Raw genomic sequence first — 18,897 nt, 5'->3', positions numbered from 1 at the left:
CGCCCCAAGCAGTGTGTCGTGTAACAGTGGTAATTCATTTATGATTTAGAAGCTTAACCAAGGTGACTCCAAGGCTGAGAGACGATAGATTGAAGATTGAAGAAAGGAGATTTATTGGCCGAGCCGGGGTCTTCCTTTCATAGCTAGGGTGTCCTGACTTTTTCCAGCAAGGAATATTTTTAAATATTAAATATTATTATTTATTTATTATATTATATTTATCATATTATTATTTTTAATATTATTTTTTATTTTATTATTTATTTTATTTATTTATTTTATTATTTATTATAATTATTACATATGTTACATTTAAAAACTCACCTATGAGCCCCCAACGCCACTTCCTGCCCGGCCCCCACTCAGCTCCCTGAGCACCGGTACACATTTACAGAAACACACTCGACCACAAGTGTTATTTATGTCTTATGTTCTCTTATTACATCCACTATATTGGGTAAGAGGAGTATGATGGTGACTATAGGGGTGTTATTTCATGTCTAGAGGGCTCTAATAATGTTAAGCAAATGTATTTACCAGGTTGTTAATAGGTGGTGTATGTCTTGTATCTATTATTATGTCTACTATATTGGGTAATAGGTGTGTAGAAGTGACTATAGGGGTGTTATCTAGAGGGCTCTAATAATGTTAAGAAAATGTATTTACAGGGTTGTAAACAGGTTTTCTATGCCTCGTATGTCTTGTTTCTCTTATTACGTCTACTACATTGGGTAAGAGGAGTATGATGGTGACTATAGGGGTGTTATTTCATGTCCAGAGGGCTCTAATAATGTTAAGAAAATGTATTTACAAGGTTGTAAACAGGTTTTCTATGTCTCGTATGTCTTATTTCTCTTATTACGTCTACTATATTGGGTAAGAGGAGTATGATGGTGACTATAGGGGTGTTATTTCATGTCTACAGGGCTCTAATAATGGTTAAAAACATATTTAGAAGGTTGTAAACAGGTTTTCCGTGTCTTATTTGTCTTCTTTTATCTTGTCATATCTACTATATTAGATAATAGTAGTATAAAGGTGACCATAGGGGTGTTATTTCATGTCTAGAGGGCTCTAACAATGGTTAAAACATATTTAGAAGGTTGTAAACAGGTTTTGTGTCTTATTTGTCTTCTTTTATCTTGTTATATCTACTATATTAGATAATAGCAGTATAAAGGTGACCATAGGGGTGCTATTTCATGTCTAGAGGGCTCTAATAATGGTTAAAAACATATTTAGAAGGTTGTAAACAGGTTCTCTGTGTCTTATTTGTCGTCATTTATCTCGTTATATCTACTATATAAGGTAGTAGGAGTAGAAAGGTGACCATAGGGGTGTTATCTCATGTTTAGAAGGCTCTAATAATGTTCTAAACTGTTCTTCGAAGGTAGTGTACAAGTTTTTCCATGCTCTAACACTGAAAATATTCAATTTATAAATCAGTTGACTGAAAATAATTGTGGAGAACATCTGAGAATCGGGATCTCCCCCCGAAAGGAAGTGGTTTTGTTCTCCTCGGCGAACCACGACATGATGATGTTCAAGTCGGACAATGTGATGTGATGCTAGTTTGTTCAGAAAATGAAAAACAAGAAATCGCAGTCTATGATCTTCCAATTCATCATTTTTCTTCCCGCCTTTCCTACCTGTCTTCGTCTTGGCCTCTCAATACGTCACAACATTTGCAGAGTCTGCTTTTTTGTCATATTGTCCTTCGCCGTAGCGGCGCAGCACAGAATCCTCCCCCCCCGACACTGACAGCGTGCCTCCATCACAGACCGAAATCAAACACGTGGAGGCGGAGATGAATGGCCAAAGAAAACACGACGCCAAAGGGCGGAGTGAGCAATCAGGCGGCACAGGAAGTGTCTGTGTGAAAGGCTCATAAATTTGTGTGCGTGTGTTTGCGATGACAAAATGCACTTATTACCTCTTTTCCATTATGGATGTCCAACTTTTCTTTCCCATGATTAAGGCGCCAACCATGAGGGGGGGGGGGGGGGGGGGGGGCTAGCAAGAGGCGTTTGTCTTTCACGTCCAAAAACTAGCCGGGGTTTGAGTGGCGAGCTCAGTGGTCGTTACCTTCTGTCTGGCTGAACGTTTTAGGGTGGCCATATTGGGTGTATTGGGTAATAGGTGTGTAGAAGTGACTATAGGGGTGTTATTTCATGTCCAGAGGGCTCTAATAATGTTAAGAAAATGTATTTACAAGGTTGTAAACAGGTTTTCTATGTCTCGTATGTCTTATTTCTCTTATTACGTCCACTGTATTGGGTAAGAGGAGTATGATGGTGACTATAGGGGTGTTATTTCATGTCCAGAGGGCTCTAATAATAAGAAAATGTATTTACAAGGTTGTAAACAGGTTTTCGCTGTTGTATTTCTCTTATTACGTCCACTATATTGGGTAAGAGGAGTATGGTGGTGACTATAGGGGTGTTATTTCATGTCTAGAGGGCTCTAATAATGTTAAGAAAATGTATTGACAAGGTTGTAAACAGGTTTTCTATGTCTCGTATGTCTTATTTCTCTTATAAATTACTTGCAAAAATTGCGACTTAGTAATAAATAAATTGTTATAAAATAAAAACTAAATAATAAAATAAAATAATAAATAAATTACCTGCAAAAATGGAACTTAGTTATAAATAAATTGTTATAAAATAAATAACAAAATAATTAAAGTAATAAATAAACAACCTGCAAAAAATGCAACTTAGTAATAAATAAATTAGTAATTGTTATAAAATAAATAATAAAATAAATAAATTACCTGCAAAAAATGCGACTTAGTAATAAATTAGTCATAAAATTGTTATAAAATAAAAATAATAAAATAAAGTAACAAATTACCTGCAAAAAATTTAACTTAGTAGTAAATTTAGTAATAAATAAATTGTTATATAATAAAATTAGTATAGTAAGAAATAAATTATGCATTTTTTGCCTTGTGCGACTTATACTCCGGAGCGACTTATAGTCCAGAAAATACGGTAATGGTAGTGGTGACTATAGGGGTGTTATTTCATGTCTACAGGTTTCTAACAATGGTAAAAAAAAACCTACAAAGTCATAAACTGGTTTATGATACTCTACAAAAAATATTCTATTTATTAACATTGAGATTCATTTATCACGGCCGGGCCCGGAGCCAATAAACAGCGATAAACGAGGGACAACTGCACGTGTATTAGAAACAATTTTTCAAAACTTTAGGCTTTGAACAGAATGTTTGAAATGGTAAAATGTCATGACTTGTAGGCATGGAACACTCACCTTTTCATGTTGGTACGACTTCTAGGTCATCATTAATATTCATTTTCCTTCCAACGTTTGGTCCCCCCCCCCCACCCCAATGCTTGTCTTTCTTTTGCTGCTTTGTCTTTTCTCTTTGGCTCCCGGCTTCGTTGGTGAGTCACCTTGCATGTCTGAGTAATTATACACAACCGCAGGCACGCTCACGCACTACAATTCAAATATAAACACGTTTAGTACACAAGGGAGTTTTATTCCAAGTGACGGGAGACCAAGCAAATAACACACACACATACTATCATGCAGGAATTTAGCTTTAGCTTTAACTTGGCTTTAAGTTATAGAGATGAATCCACAGTACAAGTACGGAGTCATTTTATCGATCAAATAGAAAAAAAAAACTACAAAAGAGAAGAATACTATAAATTGCATCGACTTTCCTTACAGTAAAGCAATTATTGCATAATAGTGCTAAATATGTATGTCAATTTGTGCTTCAAATAACAGTGATTTTTTTTTTACTGTGTATTTATGGTGTTCAAAATGTGTATATTTATCCAGGTTTTTTTCCACAATTTCTTCCACATTTATTTCTCGTAATTGTATTATTTTTTTCCTTCAAAATGTCCAACTTTATTCCAATAAAAAAAAACCATTGATATATTTTTTTCTTGTAATTTTCAGTTTATTTTCTTGTAATTTTATAACTTTTAAATAACCATGTTTTCCCCCCACAAACTTTCCATTTATTTCTTGTAATTGTATTTTTTTTTTCTTGGAATATTTCTGACTTTTTTTTCATTTAAAATGTCCAACTTTATTCCAATAAATATTATTATTTTTTAAGTAAATATTAATTAACGATTCCTACTGGAATAAATATTAATTAACTATTGGAATAAATATTAATAAATATTAATTAACTATATAGAATAAAGTTGAACATTTTGAATGGAAAAAAAGTCAGAAATATTCCAAAAAAGTAAATTTGTGGGAGAAAAAACGTGGTGATTTAAGAGTAATAAAATTACAAGAAAAAAAAAAAACCTTAAAATTACGATTAAAAAAGTATATCAATGTTTTTTTTGAATGGAATAACGTTGGACATTTTGAAGGAAAAAAATAATACAATTACGAGAAATAAATGGTAAATTTGTGGGAAAAAACCTGGAAATTTTAAAGTCATAAAATTACAAGAAAAAAAAATCAAATTTACGATAAAAAAAAGTATATCAATGGTTTTTTTTTTTGTTGGAATAAAGTTAAACATTTTAAAGGAAAAAAATAATACAATTACGAGAAATAAATGGTAAATTTGTGGGAAAAAAATGGAAATTGTAAAGTAATAAAATTACAAGAAAAAAAAACGTAATCAATTTATAAGAAAAAAATTGTTTACAATGAAAAAAGTTGTAACTTTACATTTACAAGAAAAACCTATTTGTATATTTATTATTTTTCTTGTCGACGTATTATTTTTTTGTAAATTTATTATTTTTCTTGTAAATGTAAGTTTTTTTCTTGTAAAAGTATTATTTGGTAAATTTATAATGTTTGTGAAATATGCAAATTTATGAGAATAAAGTCGTAAATTTACGAGAAAAAAAAATCAAATATTTACAAAGAAAAACATTGCAATATTACCTTTTGTCCAAGAATAAAAGTCACATAAGTCCCGCCTTTTCATAGTTGTCCCAGGCAATGCCTGTTACGACAGAGTATTAAAATAATTAGAGATTTCGACAGTCGTAAATTTACGAGAATAAAATCATAAATTTCCGTCAGACACACCCTGGGTGCAGACCATCATTTTTTATTTTTTTTTTGCGGTTCTGTTTTAAGTGTTTGATTGGCCGACTTACAGTAGCGACTTGCCGGCATTGCCAAGTCGGCCATTTTGGCTGACAATTCTGACCTGTGCTGAATCACAATAAAAAATATGGCCCCTTTTTTTTAATGCATATACGGTTATGAATAACTCAAAAACAACGTCAATAAACAAGCGAGAGAGAAAACCTGGATCAATACCTTTTTTTAAAAGTAGTACATTTAAATCTAAAGTGGCGAGGTCATCCTAACGGTTCCCGCCCGCTGATCCCAAAATAGAATCCAGTGGCTTGGCTCAAAGCTTAATGCCAAGGTGCATTCACTTACCGTTGTTATGCCCCTTGGCTGATGCAAAGTAGAGCTCAGTGAGAGGAGCTTGACTTCTCTTATGAATTAGAAATGACATATTAGAGGGAGCATTAAATTAATCATGACAAGGAATTCCAGTCGGACTCTTACCTTTTTTTTTTTTAATAGGAAGAAATTATTTACGGCAGGACCGCGGTTCCTTGCCAGGCGTCATATGGCGCAATCTACATTATCATGACGTGTCCCACTTCAAACCTTAAACACCAAACCTGGGGGAGAGGGAGGGGGGCACACAGTGTCCATTTGTGATTTTTTTAAAAAATTATTATTATTTTCTATTATTATTATTATTGTTGTTGTTGTTGTTGTTGTTATTATTATTTAGATTATTATTATTATTTTGATTATGATAAGAGATTATACACGGTAAATGTTAAAAAAAAATGTTTTGTCATATACTGTAGATCAGGGGTCTCAAACATGCGGCCCGTGGGCCAAATGTGGCCCGCAGGACACCAGTTTGAGGCCCCCGCCTTGATATGAAAGTTTAATGTTAGTGTGGCCCGCGCAAGTTTGATATGGATGCTGTATGGCAGTGGTCTCAAACATGCGGCTCGCGGGCCAAATGTGGCCCGCAGGACACTAGTTTGAGGCCCCCCGCCTTGATATGAAAATTTAATGTTAGTGCGGCCCGCATAAGTTTGATAGGGATGCAGTATGGCAGGGGTCTCAAACATGCGCCCCGCGGGCCAAATGTGGCCGGCAGGACACTAGTTTGAGGCCCCCCCGCCTTGATATGAAAGTTTAATGTTAGTGCAGCCCGCGCAAGTTTGATATGGATGCTGTATGGCAGGGGTCTCAAACATGTGGCCGGCGGGCCAAATGTGGCCCGCAGGACACTAGTTTGAGCCTCCCCCCCCCCCGCCTTGATATGAAAGTTTAATGTTAGTGCGGCCCGCGCAAGTTTGATATGGATGCTGTATGGCAGGGGTCTCAAACACGCGGCCCGTGGGCCAAATGTGGTCCGCAGGACACTAGTTTGAGGCCCCCCGCCTTGATATGAAAATTTAATGTTAGTGCGGCCCGCATAAGTTTGATATGGATGCAGTATGGCAGGGGTCTCAAACATGCGGCCCGCGGGCCAAATGTGGCCCGCAGGACACTAGTTTGAGGCCCCACTACCTTGATATGAAAGTTTAATGTTATTGCGGCCTGCACAAGTTTGATATGGATGCTGTATGGCAGCTGTCTCAAACACACGGCCCGCGGGCCAAATGCGGCCCGCATGACACTAGTTTGAGGCCCCCGCCTTGATATGAAAGTTTAATGTTAGCGCGGCCCGCGCAAGTTTGATATGGATGCTGTATGGCAGGGGTCTCAAACGCACGGCCCGTGGGCCGAATGTGGCCCGCAGGACACTAGTTTGAGGCCCCCCGCCTTGATATGAAATTTTAATATCAGTGCAACCCGCGCAAGTTTGATATGGATGCTGTATGGTATCATGTACCCAGAAAAAATTATTACGTTTGATTAATGTTCATGTTAAAGGTTAAATAACTGTTAATAGTTATCCTCCCTATCCGTGTGGAAGTGGTAATTTTTTGGCGATTTAAGTTTAAAGGAAATAACTTGAAGGCTACCGTTTAGGTCGCTAGCTCTCTAGTTTGCGAGTTAGCATGTGTCTCAAGACCCCGCAGTTGCGCAATACGTTGTAAATAAAAAGAGTATAAATGTGACTATAGTCGTGTTTTGTCATGTCTACAGGGCTCTAATAATGCTTTGTTCATTTTAATATGAAAAAAAATAATTTGTGTACCCAGCAGCTGGAACTTGTATTGAAGGCGTCATTCTACGCTGGTCTTATTAGATCTGTTGTTGAGGTTTTTCACCACAATGCATGTTTGCCGTCTTCTCCGAGTGATGACTGCTTCTATCACAGAGCGGAATTGCTAGTTTAACTCCATGTTTAGTCAGCAAATGCAGCAAGCAGCTGCTTCCTGACCAAATACACTAAAAGCTTGTTTTCACACATCCGTGCTACAATAAGGAACAACAGTTTAGTAGAGGTACTCAATTGTTTTAGGCCACCATTAAAAGTACACACAATCTACACTGCAAAACCATTGTGTCCAGGGGACAGTGATCAATGATATAATAATCATTATTATATTATTAATTAGCAGATTATTATTACTATCATTATTCTTCTTCTTCTGTTTATTACTACTATTAGTAGTGGTAGTAGTTATTAGCCTGCTTTTGCCCTATTATATGAAATTTAAAAATCAATAACAAACATTACATTATTTAGGGGGACTTAAGAACATTTTAGGGGGGCCTTATTATCTGAAATTTGTCAGATGTTTTTATTTTTTTTTTAAATCATTAAAAAAAATTAAAAATCAATAACAAACATAAAATTTTTTAGGGAGGCTTAAGAACATTTAGGGGGACCTTGTTATATGAAATTTGTCGGATGTTTTTTGTTAAAAAAATCACTGAAATTTTTTTAAAAAAATAACAAATATCAAATTATTTATGGAGGCTTAAGAACATTTTAGGGATGCCTGATTATATGAAATTTGTCAGATGTTTTTTTGTAAAAAAAAAAAATTATTCAAAATTAAAAAAAAATCAATAGCAAATTTAAAATTATTTAGGGGGACTTAAGAACATTTTAGGGGGGCCTTATTATATGAAATTTGTCAGATGCTTTTTTGTAAAAAAAAAATCATTCCAAATTTTTAAAAAATCAATATCAAATTATTTAGGGGGATTTAAGAACATTTTAGGGGGGCCTTATTATATGAAATTTGTCAGATGTTTTTAGTAAAAAAAATCAATAACAAATATAAAATTTGTCAGATGTTTTTTGTAAAAAAATCACAACAAATGTTTAAAAAATCAATAACAAATATCAAATTATTTAGTGGGGCTTAAGAACATTTTAGGGGGGGCTTATTATATGAAATATGTCAGAGATGTTTTTAGTAACAAAAATCATTCAAAATTAAAAAAAAATCAATAAGAAATATCAAATTTGTCAGAGATATTTTTTGTCAAAAAAAACTCAAACTCAAAATTAAAAAAAATCAATAACAAATATCAAATTATTTAGTGGGGCTTAAGAACATTTTAGGGGGGCCTTATTATATGACATTTGTCAGATGTGTTTTTGTAAAAAAAAAAAAAATCATTCACGGGGGGGCAAACTGGTCGGAACTGGGCCGGTCTAAAAGATCATACTCCACTTGGAGAAACTACTACTATGTACTACGTCCAATGCTTAGATGTTCTTTATTATATTCCTTTGTAACAAAGCCTTTGTATGTAATAATGATGAATGTCAGTCTTTGACGTTATTGACTTTCCAGCATGACGATACGTCTAGCGTGCGTCTGCCAGAGGGTCAGGTTGGGAAAACAGACAAATCAGATAAGAAAGTCAACAGACATGGAAGACCCGGATGGGAGACGGCTAGTATTGCTCCAATGACGTTACTCTGCCCAGATGAAAATGTAAATCCTGTGGAATAAGGGCCGTGTTTTTGGACCAAATGTTTGTGAGCAGCGTTGTTCACACCAATGTACTAATACAGTACTAATACAGTACTAATACAGTACTACAGTACAGGCAGATGGATGATTAAGGCTGGTCTTTTCCTTTAATGAGTAGAGAATGGAAACACACCAACACACACACACACACACACACACACACACACCCCATCCCTCCAGGACTGTAGCAAATGAGTTGTTCTTGGACTTCATTAGTCCAATTGTTTCACCTGCTTTTAAATGATGACTGACAGCAGGGATCAGAGATCAATGGGAGTTAGACTTAGGGGGTTAGGGTTAGGGTTAGGTTTAGGTTGAGATTAGGGTTATGGTGGGTTGGGGTTAGGGGTAGGTTTAGGTTGGGGCTAGGGTGTTAGGGGTAAGTTTAGGTTGGGGTTAGGGGTAGGTTTAGGTTGGGGTTAGGGTGGGTTAAGGATTAGGGGTTAAGTTTAGGTTGGGGTTAGGGGTAGGTTTAGGTTGGTGTTAGGGTGGGTTAAGGATTAGGGGTTAGGTTTAGGTTGGGGTTAGGGTTACAGTGGGTTGGGGTTAGGGTGTTAGGGGTAGGTTTAGGTTGGGGTTAGGGACGGTTAAGGATTAGGGGTTAGGGTTAGGTTTAGGGTGGGGTTAGGGGTGACGTTAGGGGTAGGTTTAGGCTGGGGTTAGGGTTACGGTGGGTTGGGGTTAGGGTGTTAGGGGTAGGTTTAGGTTGGGGTTAGGGTGGGTTAAGGATTAGGGGTTAGGGTTAGGTTTAGGTGGGGGTTAGGGGTTAGGTTAGGGGTAGGTTTAGGTTGGGGTTAGGGTTAGTGTGGGTTGGGGTTAGGGTGTTAGGGGTAAGTTTAGGTTGGGGTTTGGGTGTTAGGGGTAGGTTTAGGTTGGGGTTAGGGTGGGTTAAGGATTAGGGTTAGGTATAGGTTGGGGTTAGGGGTTAGGGGTTAGGTTAGGGGTAGGTTTAGGTTGGTGTTAGGGGGTTAGGGTGGGTTAGGTTTAGGTTGGGGTTAGGGTTACGGTGGGTTGGGGCTATGGGTAGGTTTAGGTTGGGGTTAGGGGGTTAGGGTGGGTTAGGGTTACATTTAGGTTGGGGTTAGGGTTAGGCTGGGTTGAGGTTAGGTTTAGGTTTTATGTTAAGGTTAGGGTTAAGGTTAAGGTTAGGGTTAGGGTCCAGAAAGCTCAGTTTATCAGACAGCATCTGCCTTGTAAAATGTTGACAAATTATGCCCAAATTTTGTCTTGGTTTAAGTACACTTTCTAGTTGGCGTATAAAACAGTGTGCCCCTGTGTGTTCTTGGCTTCTACCGAAGTTGCCAGCTTGCTATGTTACATCATGGAATCGGAGGTCAGCTAAAGTGCAACCTTGGTTAGCATTAGGTAATTCATTCCAGATGGTCCGACTTGTACCAAACTAAATTTCCTCAAATGCAAATGATCCTTTCCAGAAAGCCTAAAATGTGAGTACAAAATGTTTTTTTCTAGTTATAATGTAGTTTTTCATGCAGAAAACAACCGGAAGTGCATGACTTTGGGGTCAATTTTTCAGCTTTAACTGAAAAAACATGCTAACCGGGGCGGACGCTAACCAGGGTGGACGACAGAATGTGAAATTGTTTTTGATTTTATTGACCGAGAACTATGAATATCTGCCAAAACGATCATAAAACATACAAATTTCAAGCTTATGATTTTTTCACACCCTCGAGGATGAAGATGTGTTCGATTCCCCTACAGCGGTTGTCAGAACACTCTCACCGTAAAGCAGCTCCGCTTGACCTTTCAACGAGTGCTTACACGTTCTGTCTCAGCAGACACAGTTAACCCACTTGCCCCCCGAAAAGGCAGCATGGGAGCTCTCCTTCTACTTCTTCTTCTTCTTCTTCTTCCTCTTCCTCTTCCTCTTCCTCTTCCTCTTCCTCTTCCTCTTCCTCTTCCTCTTCTTCGCCTTCTTCGCCTTCTTCGCCTTCTTCGCCTTCTTCCTCTTCGCCTTCTTCCTCTTCGCCTTCTTCCTCTTCGCCTTCTTCCTCTTCGCCTTCTTCCTCTTCGCCTTCTTCCTCTTCGCCTTCTTCCTCTTCGCCTTCTTCTTCTTCTTCGCCTTCTTCTTCTTCTTCGCCTTCTTCTTCTTCTTCTTCTTCCTCTTCTTCTTCTTCTTCTTCCTCTTCTTCTTCTTCTTCTTCCTCTTCTTCTTCTTCTTCTTCTTCTTCTTCTTCCTCTTCTTCTTCTTCTTCTTCTTCTTCCTCTTCTTCTTCTTCTTCTTCTTCTTCCTCTTCTTCTTCTTCTTCTTCTTCCTCTTCTTCTTCTTCTTCTTCTTCCTCTTCTTCTTCTTCTTCTTCTTCCTCTTCTTCTTCTTCTTCTTCCTCTTCTTCTTCTTCTTCTTCCTCTTCTTCTTCTTCTTCTTCTTCCTCTTCTTCTTCTTCTTCTTCTTCCTCCTCTTCTTCCTCTTCTTCCTCCTCTTCTTCCTCTTCTTCCTCCTCTTCTTCCTCTTCTTCCTCCTCTTCTTCCTCCTCTTCTTCCTCTTCTTCCTCTTCTTCCTCCTCTTCTTCCTCTTCCTCCTCCTCTTCTTCCTCCTCCTCCTCCTCTTCTTCCTCCTCCTCCTCCTCTTCTTCCTCCTCCTCCTCCTCTTCTTCCTCCTCCTCCTCCTCTTCTTCCTCCTCCTCCTCCTCTTCTTCCTCCTCCTCCTCCTCTTCTTTCTCTTTCTCTTCTTCCTCTTCTTCCTCTTCTTCTTCCTCTTCTTCCTCTTCCTCTTTCTCTTCTTCTTCTTTCTCTTCTTCCTCGTCTTCATCTTCTTCATCTTCTTCATCATCTTCTTCATCATCTTCTTCTTCCTCTTCTTCTTCCTCTTCCTCTCCTTCTTCCTCCTCTTCTTCTTCCTCCTCTTCTTCCTCGTCTTCCTCTTCTTCATCATCTTCTTCATCTTCTTCCTCTTCTTCCTCTTCCTCTTCCTCTTCTTCCTCTTCCTCTTCCTCTTCCTCTTCCTCTTCTTCCTCTTCCTCTTCCTCTCCTTCTTCCTCCTCTTCTTCTTCTTCCTCTTCTTCCTCTTCTTCCTCTTCCTCCTCCTCACCAATGTTGGTTTTTCCCTCCGCATTCTCTCCACACGTTTTGTTCAGTTTTCCGTGGCTTTATCCGGGGTTTCTAACCTTGCCCCAGGGACGCTTCTATCTCTCCTGCTCCTCAACATCACGCGAGTCTGAATCATCCCGGCTTTTCCGATGTCCGTTCACCCAGAGCCCGCCTTGTCACACAGACTAAACCTCCACATCATCCTCGTTACGGGAAACAGATCACAGAGCTCACAGAAACACACTTGGGTGGCATCGCTTGCAGACTGTGGAAAATCACACCTGTCACTCATTCCCATTCGCTTATGAGACCATACATTTACAAGCTGTCAATGCTCGGGAATACAAAACATCTGCTTTTATGCCTACCATTGATCTCTTTGCATATATTTACAGATGTTGCAGATTGTATTTTTTGTCTATGGGACATACACTGACTGGACTATTCATTAGGTACACCTGTACTACTATATAAACCAACGGCATTAGGACTCTAAAAATAAAAAATAATCCATAAAATCATAAAAATCGTAAAATCATAACATCTAAAACTCTAAAAACTCTAAAAATTCTTTAAAAAACTCTTAAAAAAACCTCTAAAAAAACTCTAAAAAAACTCTAAAAAAACTCTAAAAAAACTCTAAAATAAAACTCTAAAAAAAACTCTTTTAAAAACTCTTTTAAAAACTCTTTTAAAAACTCTTTTAAAAACTCTTTTAAAAACTCTTTAAAAACTCTTTAAAAACTCTTTAAAAACTCTAAAAAAAAAACCCTCTAAAAAAACTCTAAAAAACTCTAAAAAAAACTCTTTTAAAAACTTTTTTAAAAACTCTTTCAAAAACTCTTTTAAAAACTCTTTAAAAACTCTTTAAAAACTGTAAAAAAAAAAACCTCTAAAAAAACTCTTAAAAAAAACTCTAAAAAAAACTCTTAAAAAAAACTCTTAAAAAAAACTCTAAAAAACTCTAAAAAAAAAACTCTTTTAAAAACTCTTTTAAAAACTCTTTTAAAAACCCTCTAAAAAAACTCTTAAAAAAACTCTTTTAAAAAAACTCTAAAAAAACCCTCTAAAAAAACTCTAAAAAAAAAAAACTCTAAAAAAAACTCTGAAAAAAAACTCTAAAAAAAAAAGAAAATAAAACAATTGATTAAAAAAAAATAAAAACAGAGAAAACCCATGCATGCACAGAGATGGCCGAGAGTGGAATTGAACGACAAGAAACGCCAAAAAAAAAAATCAAAAATCAACTCACGACCACTCTTAGAGTGTAACAGATAATTTTCCGTGCCACTTTTTCAATAGACGGACAATACACAGTCGCTTTCCGACATCCCGCCAGAATTCTAATCCGACATCTCCAGTCCTTCCACTATTCAGCAGTGTGTCTCTCCAGCCAGTTTGGGGGGGTCGTATCCCAGGGTGTTTGCCTTCCTCCATATCAGACTGACCTCATGCAGGAGATGCACCTCCGCAGATCTCACGCGGCTGACTGTGCATCTTCAAGAAGGAATCGCACTGGGCTCTTATCAGCGGGGGCTGCGAAAGCAGCGGGCAGAAGTAGAGTAGAGAGCATAGGTGGGAAATAAGGAAGGACAGCATCGAGTCGTTAGGAATGGAAGATGAGCCTGCTGGGCACTCACCTTTGCCAGCTCCATGCCGACTTCACAGCAGAGTCGCTTGATTAAGTCGAGACATTAATATTGATAAGAGCGTTTCTGGCAAAGATGGAACCTACAGCCGTTCTGCTTGTGTTTGGAGGAGGGGGAAAATATCACAGTCGCGCGGCCCCGGGGACATTCTATTGGATTTAATTGAACAAGAAAGCTTAAAAAAAAATAAAATGGTGGATAACATTGAAACGTTAAAGAAAATAGACCCTGGTCTTTTTCCTCTTTTGGCTTTTCCCTTCAGGGAATCGATCCCCTTCCATCCAACCCCAATGACATACTCTCATACTTACTTAATTACATACTCAGACTCTTATATATATATTAATAAATAAATGAAAAATATATATATATGAATATAGCAGGATGACCAGGATGGATAGGATCAGGAAGTGTGTGTGTATATATGTATGTATGTGTATATATATATATGTATATGCGGCATGGTGGTCTAGTGGTTAGCGCGCAGACCTCACACAGCTAGGAGACCAGGGTTCAATTCCACCCTCGGCCATCTCTGTGTGGAGTTTGCATATTCTCCACCGTGCATGCGTTTTCTCCGGGTACTCCGGTTTCCTCCCACATTCCAAAAAAAACATGCTAAGTTAATTAGCGACTCCAAATCAGGATGACCAGGATGGATAGGATCATGAAGGAGTACATCACATATAGTACATCACGCATATTCATTTATTCGTTTTCTACCGCTTAAGGGTCGCGGGGGTGCTGGAGCCTTTCCCAGCTGTCTTTGGGCGAGAGGCGGGGTACACCCTGGAACTGGTGGCCAGCCAATCACAGGGCACATATAGACAAACAACCATTCACACTCATATACATTCATACCTATGGACAATTTGGAGTCGCTAATTAATTAACCTAGCATGTTTTTTTTTTGGAATGTGGGAGGAAACCGGAGTACCTGGAGAAAACCCACGTATGGCCGAGGGTGGAATTGAACCCTGGTCTCCTAGCTGTGAGGTCAGCGTGCTAACCACTTGTCCACCGTGCAGTTCAAATTTGTATATAAACACATTTGTAGATGGTTTGGTAAATTATTGACAGTTATAATTATTTATGATATTATTTATTATGATGATTATTTATTTTATTATAATTGAATATGAATCAGAATGAATGAAAGGTATTAATGAAGAGTTAATATTACTTTGACTTTCACTGAATGATCCCTTTGACACAAAAGTGTCGTTACTCGTCCACCAGTGATCCGTTGCTCTTTGTAGTCGTATTTCTTAACGATAATTCATATTCATATCCATAAGCGACACATGTTGTGGTGGATTTAGTCCGAGCTCCTTGACGAGGGTCTGGCGCTAAAAGCTACCATCCAGATTGTTCGAGCAGCAGCTGTCTCATGTGGGTTTTGTTTCTCCGCTCTGCAGAAAGACATGAATAACAAATTGGTAGACTCAAAGAAAGAAAAGAGATCTTGAAATAGGATTCCTCTTCAGGGTTGCTGGTTTCATTCCCTTCCGCTGATATGATAACACACTCCAGGAAACAAACACATCATCACTTTTATGTCTTGCTGATGGAGATCCAGTTGGCTGACTTTATTACAGGCGCTTTTGCAAATGATGACACGGTAGCATGAAGCTTATTTGTACTGTGGGGGGGGGGGGGCGGTGCGGGGGCCGTCGTCCCGCAGACCAAATACTCTGAGTCTTTTATGTTTGAGAACGCATAATCAAGCAGGATAGATGAGGAAATCGGAATATTGTTTACATTTTACTGTGCGTGTTGTCAGATGTTTGACAAACTGGTTAGCGTCATTCATTTCTTCCAGACGGTCCGACTCCTCAAACTCACCAAATCAATTTTTCAATGTAAGTCCAATTACAGTGGTACCTCGGTTAACATCCGCCCCTGGTTTTCCAACAAAACCAGATAAAATTGATGTTAAAATTTGAGTTGTCCATTACTTTTCCATCAATTATTGTCAATAAACTGTGTTTTGTGTTCACATTTTTGGGTGTCTGGAACAAATTATTTGGCTGTACATTAATTTCTATGGGGAAATTTGCTTTGGTTAGAGTCCGTTTTGGTTTGAGACCCACATAGAGAATTCCAAATGCAAATAAACTTTTAATAAAAGGGATAAATGGACATTTAATGTTACATTTACGTTCACTGAAAAAAATTGCATAGCATAGCTAGCATAGCATAGCATAGCATAGCATAGCTAGCATAGCATAGCATAGCATAGCATAGCTATGTGTGTTGTCAAATGTTTGACATACACAACTGATTAGCGTCAATTAATTCCTTCCAGACGGTCCGACTCCTCAAACTCACCAAATCAATTTTTCAATGTAAGTCCAATTACAGTGGTACCTCGGTTAACATCCGCCCCGGTTTTCCAAAAGTTTTCCAAAATGACCTGTTAAAAGTTGAGTTGTCCATTAATTTTCCATCAATTATTGTCCATACAATGATTTATGTTCAAATTTTTGGGTGTCTGGAACAAATTATTTGGCTGTACATTAATTTCTATGGGAAAATTTGCTTTGGTTAGAGTCCGTTTTGGTTTGAGACCCACATGGACAATTCCAAATGCAAATAAACGATGAATAAAAGGGATAAATGGACATTTAAGGTTACATTTACATTCACTGAAAAAAATAGCATAGCTAGCATAGCATAGCGTAGCATAGCTATGTGTGTTGTCAGATGTTTGACATACACAAGTGTTTAGCGTCAATTAATTCCTTCCAGACGGTCCGACTCCTCAAACTCACCAAATCAATTTTTCAATGTAAGTCCAATTACCGTGGTACCTCAGTTAACATCCGCCCCGGTTTTCCAAAAGTTTTCCAAAATGACCTGTTAAAAGTTGAGTTGTCCATTACTTTTCCATCAATTATTGTCAATACAATGATTTGTGTTCACATTTTTGGGTGCCTGGAACAAATTATTTGGCTGTACATTCATTTCTATGGGAAAATTTGCTTTGGTTAGAGTCCGTTTTGGTTTGAGACCCAAATAGACAATTCCAAATGCAAATAAACTATGAATAAAAGGGATAAATGGACATTTAAGGTTACATTTACATTCACTGAAAAAATTAGCATAGCATAGCTAGCATAGCATAGCATAGCTAGCATAGCTATGTGTGTTGTCAGATGTTTGAAATACACAACTGATTAGCGTCAATTAATTCCTTCCAGACGGTCCAACTCCTCAAACTCACCAAATCAATTTTTCCATGTAAATCCCAATTATAGTGGTACCTCGTTTAACATCCGCCCCTGGTTTTCCAACAAAACCAGATAAAATTGATGTTAAAAGTTGAGTTGTCCATTAGTTTTCCATCAATTATTGTCAATACAATGATTTATGTTCACATTTTTGGGTGTCTGGAACAAATTATTTGGCTGTACATTAATTTCTATGGGAAAATTTGCTTTGGTTAGAGTCCGTTTTGGTTTGAGACCCAAATAGACAATTCCAAATGCAAATAAACTTTTAATAAAAGGGATAAATGGACATTTAAGGTTACATTTACATTCACTGAAAAAACTAGCATAGCTAGCATAGCATAGCTAGCTTAGCATAGCTATGCGTGTTGTCAGATGTTTGACATACACAACTGAATAGCGTCAATTAATTCCTTCCAGACGGTCCGACTCCTCAAACTCACCAAATCAATTTTTCAATGTAAGTCCAATTACAGTGGTACCTCGGTTAACATCCGCCCCTGGTTTTCCAACAAAACCAGATAAAATTGATGTTAAAAGTTGAATTGTCCATTCATTGCTAATTACTTTTCCATCAATTATTGTCAATACAATGATTTGTGTTCACAGTTTTGGGTGTCTGGAACAAATTATTTGGCTGTACATTAATTTCTATGGGGAAAATTTGCTTTGGTTAGAGTCCGTTTTGGTTTAGGAATTGAGAAAATTAATCCTGTCTTGTGTGTACACCACAGATGAAAACTTTGGGCTTCCTTTAGCCCCCTGCACGGCAGTCTAGTGGTTAGCGCGCAGACCTCACAGCTAGGAGACCAGGGTTCAATTCCACCCTCGGCCATCTCTGTGTGGAGTTTGCATGTTCTCCACCGTGCATGCGTGGGTTTTCTCCGGGTACTCCGGTTTCCTCCCACATTCCAAAAAAAAACATGCTAGGTTAATTAGCGACTCCAAATTGTCCATAGGTATGAATGTGAGTGTGAATGGTTGTTTGTCTATATGTGCCCTGTGATTGGCTGGCCACCAGTCCAGGGTGTACCCCGCCTCTCGCCCGAAGACAGCTGGGATAGGCTCCAGCATACCCCCGCGACCCTCATGAGGAAAAGCGGTAGAAAATGAATGAATGAATAATAATATATAATATTATATTAATAGACGAAATGCTGTGTTCTCAGAGCACTTAATAATAATAATAATATACAATATACGTATATATATTATTTATATTAATATATTTTACATTATATAATATATATAATATTATTATTAATATATTTTACATTATATAATATATATAATATTATTATTAATATATTTTTATTATATAGTATATATAATATAAAATTAATTAATATTATTACTTATTACATAAGTGCTCTGAGAACGCAGCATTTCGTCTATGTACTGTTTATAGGACATTTTTTTTTATTTTCAAGTGGGCCCTGAGTTGGTAAATTTTGGGAACGCCTGCTTTCGAGAAAGTTGATTCAAACGTGGGAAAAACAACAAAAAAAATCTGAGTGACCTTGAACACAACTTTATAGCATTTTTAAAGCAACTGATTATTATTTTTGATGGGAATGGAGAGGGATAAAGGAGGGACTTAGTGGCTTGATTTGATTCCGCAGGTGGAAAGACAGCAGAGGAGAGAATTTGTTACTGTTTGCAGACTTTCTTTGCCCCGGGGGGGGGGGGGGGGGGGCGCTTTAGACGTCGCAGACATAGTGACAGACTGTCTGATTGGCAGCGTTAAGTGTCTGTAATTGAAAAGAAAGCATGGAAGAAGTTTTTTTTTTTGTTTTCTGAAGCGTTTACTTCATCGCAGCGACAGAAAACGGATGCTAATAATTGCCTGGCTTGTAGCTTCTTGATCCGACACGTGCACGTCCTTTTATTTATATACTCTTGGAGAACTCTCGGAGCATGAAACGGTTTCGAACACTTCCCTGCTAACTGTCACATGATGATGATGATGAATGCAGAGAGGGAAACCGGGCCCAAAGCCCTTTGCAATGCTTTTGC

At 37.7% G+C, this 18,897-nt stretch overlaps 1 protein-coding gene across 2 annotated transcripts in view; it reads left to right on the top strand.

Annotated features, from left to right (window-relative positions):
• Positions 1-18,897, top strand: part of syt7b (synaptotagmin VIIb) — a 92,068-nt gene that overhangs the window by 14,273 nt on the left and 58,898 nt on the right. The window lies entirely within an intron of this gene.

The sequence above is a fragment of the Doryrhamphus excisus genome, chromosome 7 (assembly GCF_030265055.1).
Source record: "Doryrhamphus excisus isolate RoL2022-K1 chromosome 7, RoL_Dexc_1.0, whole genome shotgun sequence".
Taxonomy (NCBI): domain Eukaryota; kingdom Metazoa; phylum Chordata; class Actinopteri; order Syngnathiformes; family Syngnathidae; genus Doryrhamphus; species Doryrhamphus excisus.
The sequence above is the reverse complement of the archived record's forward strand: the minus strand, read 5'-3'. Positions and strand labels throughout refer to the sequence as shown.